We start from the raw sequence: 6,919 nt of genomic DNA on the forward strand, positions 1-6,919 counted from the left end.
CTTGTGGAGATCTGCATGCGTCATAATGCAGGCATTTAGGGGAATCCAGACCTTGTCTGGAGTAGGGAGATATGTCCTGTAAATGGGAGCTGTAGCAGACCCTGCCCACTGGCCCCTCAAGTCTCATTGTAACTCCCTCAGGAGTAAAGCCTGAAAACCTAGAAACCCCTTTCCCAGACTCCTTTGAAGCTCTGCCGAGCAGAGGCCCCTGTGTGAAACTTAAGAGGTGCACCTGGGAAGGTGCAAGTGAGGAATACAGGGTAGAGCTATGCTGGGATGTCGAGATGCAGTAGCTGGGGACGGGGTTCTACTGCCTGGTTCCTTGTATCCAAGGTGTGGGGCAGTGGGCAGTGCCAGCAATGGAACTTCTGTTAGAACAGTTCTAGAACTCAGAACTCTTAACTGCATTGTTCCTGGCTACTGGCTAATAGTAACCTGTTTCCCTATTATTCTCAGAAATTCTGCTTCTTACTAATACCTGGTATTCGATACTTCTCGTAACTAGAGTGGATTCTGTTGTCTGTAACTCGGAACTCTTACCAATAGGTTACTCTGTCTAAATCAAAGCTATTCAGACTGGCTCAAGGAAATGTGACATCATTCTCTTTAAATCCCCTTAAGTTGTAACAAATCTCCTGTTACCCTTTCTTCTAGTTCCTGTTCACAGTTTGGATCTCTTCCTCCCATGTGCTCTGATGCGTGTCAGTCAGGGAGGTTCTAGCGCTCCTTACCTGACTGCAGATTCTGCTGTTTCCTCATCCAGTTCCCTGAAGGTGTTCATTTTGAAAGCCAGCTGACACTCTTCCTTGGCGCTTTTGTGGCACCTCCAGCACTGTCACTTGGATGTTTTTTGACAGCTATTACCATGAGAACATAAACACCATGGAGAAGTGAACACATTGACTTTCATGACTCAAAATGAAGAAACACAGCACAAGTGCTCATTGATCAGGGCTTACAGTACAGGATGCCATGACAGCTCTCAGCCAAGGGTGTATAATACTCCATCTACTTGCTAATGGGTATTGTTAAAAACAAAATCTGTGTTAACCCTGTTCTGCAATACTGTAATTCCTCATGTGAATGACACTATCAGCTTTGCATAGAACAATGCTAAATGTAGTATACTTTTATTGTACAAAAAGACACACGGCAGGAAAATCGAATATAGGGACTGAAGGCTGCCTAGAGATGTTTCATGTCAATAGCACTGACTAGACACTGAGAGAAGGCACCTGTGCTAAGAAAGGACTAAAGTGGCTAGCTCCAACTCTAACACCAAATCCCAGTGTGCAGGTGGGAGGGGGCGGTTGGTTTTCTCACACCACCAATCAATTCTCCAGCACCATCTGGGTGTCCTAAAATTCAGCTCAATTCTGACACTAGCCACCAGGAGAGAACATCAGATTCCACAGGTTAAGGGCTCGGCTCAGTCCCACAAGACTGCCCCCCACTTCAGATGCCAATCGCAAGTCCAAGTTGTCACCTGTGCTTCTGACTGATTGGCTATAAATCAGGGGTCCCCTTGGTCCCCTCCTTGGGTTTGATTAATTTGCTAGGGCTCACAGAAAATACTTACCAGATTACAAGTTTATTATAAAAGGATATAATTCAGGAACAGCCAGACGAAAGAGATGCATAGAGCAAGATATGTGGGAAGGGGCGTGGAGCTTCTGTGCTCTCTGAATGTGCCATTCTCCCCCCAAATCTCCACGTGTTCACCAATCCGGAGGCTCTCCAAACCCTGTCCTTTTGGGTTTTTATAGGGGCTTCATTACATACTACTTTGCCGGATATGATTTTTGTAGAGGAAGAGATTTAGATTTTATTAACACCTTTATTGTGATACTGACATACAATAAATGGCATTTATTTAAAGAAAAATGATTAAATCATTGGCCACTGGTGATCAATTCAACCTCCAGCCCGTCTCCCCTCGCTGAAGTTAGGGGGTGGGATTGAAATTTCCAACCTCTAGTACCGGTTGATTCCCCTGGCAACCAGCTCCCATCCTTAGGTGCTTTCCAAAAGTCACTTCATTAACATAAACCAAGTTGTAGAAAGGGGCTGGTTATGAACAACAGGACATTCATTTCACCCTTATGGCTCTGAAGCAACTTCAGGAACTGAGCACAAGAGATCAAATACTGTGACAAAAGATGCTGCCGTGCTCCTAGCACTCAGGGAATTCCAAGCGTTTGGGGAGCTGTGAGCCAGGAACTGCGGATGAAGACCAACTCTATATGAGAAGTAGATTTCGGTCACCTGAATGACCAAATCTATATTTATTATAAATCGCTAGCTCAGCAGTTCACAGCCTTGGCTGCACATTAGAATAACCTGGGACTTAAAAATGAAGATTATTCAGGTCCAAATCTAGACCAATCGAATCAGACTCTTTGAGGGTGGGGCTTAAGCATTTATTAAGCTCAGGTGATTCTAATGAGAACCACTGGGTAGGACTTTCTACTTTGCCTCATTTATTCTCATGAATGTGGCTTTTTCTCCTCTCACTATAGGCGTATGAGGATTTAAGTTTTTCTAGTAAGTAGCATTTGTGGCTGGAGGCCAACTTCCGGTTAAAAGACTCGTTCGCAGATGAGGCCTACTTGGTGTGGATGGGAGCTCCACCAGGGTATGAATACTTGCAGGCAGGGATTGCTGGGGGCCATCTTGGAGTCTCCCGGAGATACGTGCCTTTGCTTGTCTTCGGGCTAGTAAAACTTCCAACCAGCCAACCAACAAACCTCAGGCCATTGTCCTAGGGTTGGGACGGTTGGGCCCTCTTTCCTGGGCTGAACACTACAGCACAGTTTACATGATTTTCCAATTTCCACCAAACCATACCAGTGGCAAATCGGTCAGGAGAGAGGGAACATATTTTCTTCAGAGCAGGGGTTGACAAACTTTTTCCATAAAGGACCAGATGGTAAGTTATTTAGGCTTTCTGGGAGAAGGGCCAAATAGAGGATATAGTGTAGGTTCTTATATAACAGGAGAGAAAAGTCCTGCCCTGCCCCATCCTACCCCATTTGCCTGGGGTGGGCCATTCCCAGCAGTGGATACCTTGACGTCCAGGTGCCATCATCTTGGAGACGTTTTCAGGACAGAGAGCCACTGGCCTGATGGGGAGAGACTTGACAGACGGGGCGGGAGGCTGGGCTGCCACAGTCTGTTTCATTCCGCCAATGTCACCTGAGCCTGGAGCATAAGTCCAGTCATCTCAACTTGGGCCACTGGCCAGAGCAGAGGCAATTTGCCAAGTTGCCAACACCTGGACTGGGCTTCTACTGCCTGGTCCCCAGCATTTCCTCTAGTCCCCCTCTAATCACCACCCCCTCTCTCCACCTGAACAGGCTACTCAGCTGACTTTTAACTCTGTAGGTCAGTTTTGTTGGTGTAAATGGAATAACACCACACAGAGCACTGCACTCTTTGGTGCCTGGCCTCTTTAACTCCTGGCCATTGTTGCTCTTGTGTCTCTGGAAGGACGGAGTGGAGTGGATCACCACTCACAAGATCCTTTTGTCGTGAGATTGCTTCTCGTACATGGGCTTGGCTGGAGGTCAGGAGGGCCTGTGAGCAGCCCAGCCAACCAGCCCAGGGTGCTCTGTGGCCTAGAGATAAAATGTACATTCATGCTACAAAGTGGCTGGCAACAAACCCTTGTGACAGGCACGCTAACAGGAAAACCAACCTGACCGGGGAAGGTGATTAAGGATGTTCCTCTTAACTTCAGCCTCATTGCCTCTGAGACTCAGTAACCACTACTTATTAAAAGGAAAAAAAATTTTTTTACAGGGCAGACATATTCCACGTGCTTTACATTTGAGCGAGAGTCAAATCTTTTAACTGCAACTCACCTCCCGAGTTCAGGGCTGCCATGTATAACCATGAAGTCTGCACACTGCATAACTCCAGGGGGCATCGTTTACAAAGAATATGATGTGCCTGGTGCTGGGCATGGAACCACACAGTGCAGGGAGCAGAATGTTAGCAGACTCAGTTGCCTGGATCCAGACCACATTGTAACTTAACATGTAGTCTGGGTACCTAGACCTTCATCAGTTATATGTGTTTGGGGAAAAGTTCTTCAAATTAGTTGTGTTCTGGTTAATCCATTATTATTTATTTATTTATTTATTTGTTTTTGGCTGTATTGGGTCTTCGTTGCTGTGTGCAGGCTTTCTCTAGTTGTGGCAAGCGGGGGCTACTCTTTGTTGTCGTGCGCGGGCTTCTCATTGCGGTGGCTTCTCTTGTTGCAGAGCACGGGCTCTAGGTGCGTGGGCTCAGTAGTTGTGGTGCGCGGGCTCAGTAGTTGCGGCGCATGGGCTTAGTGGCTCCGTGGCACGTGGCATCTTCCCGGACCAGGGCTTGAACCCATGTCGAGCATTGGCAGGCTGATTCTTAACCACTGTGCCACCAGGGAAGTCTATTAATCCATTATTAATCCAGGAATCCACCCCCCCACTTTTTTTGCCCCAATAGGCTAAAATGATTGAATCTGTATTTGATGATTAACAAGATCTTACAGGCTCTCCTGTGGGTGTGTGGGGGGAGAATGGAAGTAGTGGGAAGGTGGGCAGTGTTTACATTTTGGACACCAATTCTCTTTATCTGGGATGTATCTATAAAAGAAACATTTTGTATCTATATATACAAAATGTCCAGAATAGGCAAATCCATAGAGACAGAAAGTAGGTAAGTGGCTGTCAGAGGTCCTGGGTTTATTTTCTGGGCTGATGAAAATCTGGAATTAGATTGTGGTGATGGTTATACAACTCTGTGAATATACTAAAAACCACTGAATTGTATACTTTGAAGGGGTGAATTTTATGGTGTGTGGATTATATCTCAATAAAGGTATTATTTTTTACAAAACTGAAGAGCCACTGAATCTCTACTGACCTCAGGACACTTGCTGAAAAATTTTTTTCAAAGAAGGAACACTTCTGAGATTGATGCATGGTTTTCTTTTCCCTCTAAAGGTGGAGCTAGGGGACAGTCTTGCCCTAGGACCTGGGGAAGTTCAGCTGTACAAACCACCCTAAGAATCCCAGGACCATCATCTCAGTCTCGTGTCTAGCTCCAAATAATCCTAAATCTGCTAAAAAAATCTAGAGTGGTAGGAAAGTTCCCAACCAGTCTGTGGCCCTTTGCATCAGGCCCAACAAATGGCATGTCCTTGTTTGACCCTTTTCCCCTCGGAGAGACAGAAAGGAAGATCTATTTCAACTAGTAGGCCCCTCTGCCGATGCACTTGAATGTCCGATGCACTTGAATGCCCCAAGAGCCAAGTCTGTAGAACTGTAGCCAAGTCTGTAGAATGCTCTTGGGGCATTCTTTCAGCTTGGCTCTAGGCTTACAGTAGATGGTCAATTAAGGCCTGTTGACCTACTTGTCCTAACGAGACGTGACTTTATGGAAGTATGCGGCAAAACCACTCACTGTTTCAAGATCCCTGCTAGTGCCCAGGAGCCTGGACGCTCACCACCGCAAGTGACATCAGTGACTGTCCTGCAGCAGCTCTGCCACCTGAGTGGCCTGCCATGCCTCAGGGGGTCCTGCTGGCTAAACGCTACTAGAAAAACAATCAATTCAGTCACCCCCAGGCCCTCCCCTAGAAGAGCTCCACCAGTAAATACCACTTCAAAACACAAGGAAGGAATAAAGGAACGTGCAGATCCTAGTAGAAAGGCTGTATTCTTTTCTGAGGACTGCTATGTTTTAAGGCAAGTGTCATACATACAAAACAGTCAGAGATGAACAGTATTTACGACAACATGTTAGAAGAGCAGGGGAGACATCTTCAGACAATGAGAAAGTGGCATTTTCCCCAGCCGGGTCACTCCTGGTCTGATTCCTGTTGCAGACAGAAAAGCAGGGAGAAAGCCAAGGGAGGGGGAGCAATCACCATCTGGATTTTACAAGGAAGCACCCTTCCCCAGGCACGGCGCTCCCCTCACCGCAATCCCAGGTCCAGGATAGAGGATGCGCAGTCCCTGAGTCTGATTGTCCAGCTCTACTGTCCATGTTTTGTAAAATTCACCTTTAGAAACAGGAAAATCAGGATGCCAAAGACATGCAACTTGCAGTTAGTCCACCTCTGTCCAAATTCAAACTCGCCCGGACTGGAGCTAACATATACACACACACATACATATAGATGTTACCCGCATGTATACCTCCCACATACATGCTGCATATATGTATGTGTACCTACATAGCCATGTATATATGTGGAAGAAGGAAAGATGAGATCTAGTGACACCTGAAAAATAGTGAATGTTCATTTGCAGTTTGGGATCCATCAATGTGATTGTTTCCCCTTTGAAAACAGAAGGCATCAGCAACAAGCCAGAGGGTCAAGCCTTCCAGGCTCCTCTCAGCCCAGCTCCTGGTCACTCCTGCTTCATAGGAGACGGGAGTGACTTAGCTGGTTTAAAGAGGGCTGAAGGGAAAAGGGCCAGGTCTGCTCCGTGCCCCTTGGTTCTTCCCCACCCACTCTGCTCAGGTCCATGCCCCCCAGTCTTAATACAGGGGAGCTTCACTCTCTGTCCCCCCTTCCCCCATTCTAGTTGTGACAAGGGAATGAGTGAGGCTGAAAGTTTGGGAGTTTTAATGGCCAGTGTGCGGTGGCAGAAATGGTGCCTGGGTGTGGGAGTCACGGGGAGGTCAGGTACCCAGTAGTGTGCTGGGAGGTGGGGTAGTTAATTCACAAAAAGATGAAGGACATCAGGAAAAGGCTGCATTTGATGCTAACAAGAAACTACTAAGAGAACAAGTGACGTGGTAACAGTTGCTCCTGCACACAGAACAAAGCCCTGCTCGTAAAAGCTGTCCTCCCCAGAAGAAGGAGCCTCCTGGAGAACTTAGGTATCACTTAGGTAACAGTAAGGAGGGTACGGGGGTGTTAGCA

Source organism: Mesoplodon bidens (assembly GCF_964165515.1).
Source record: "Mesoplodon bidens genome assembly, chromosome: 14".
In the NCBI taxonomy this organism is placed as follows: Eukaryota; Metazoa; Chordata; class Mammalia; order Artiodactyla; family Ziphiidae; genus Mesoplodon; species Mesoplodon bidens.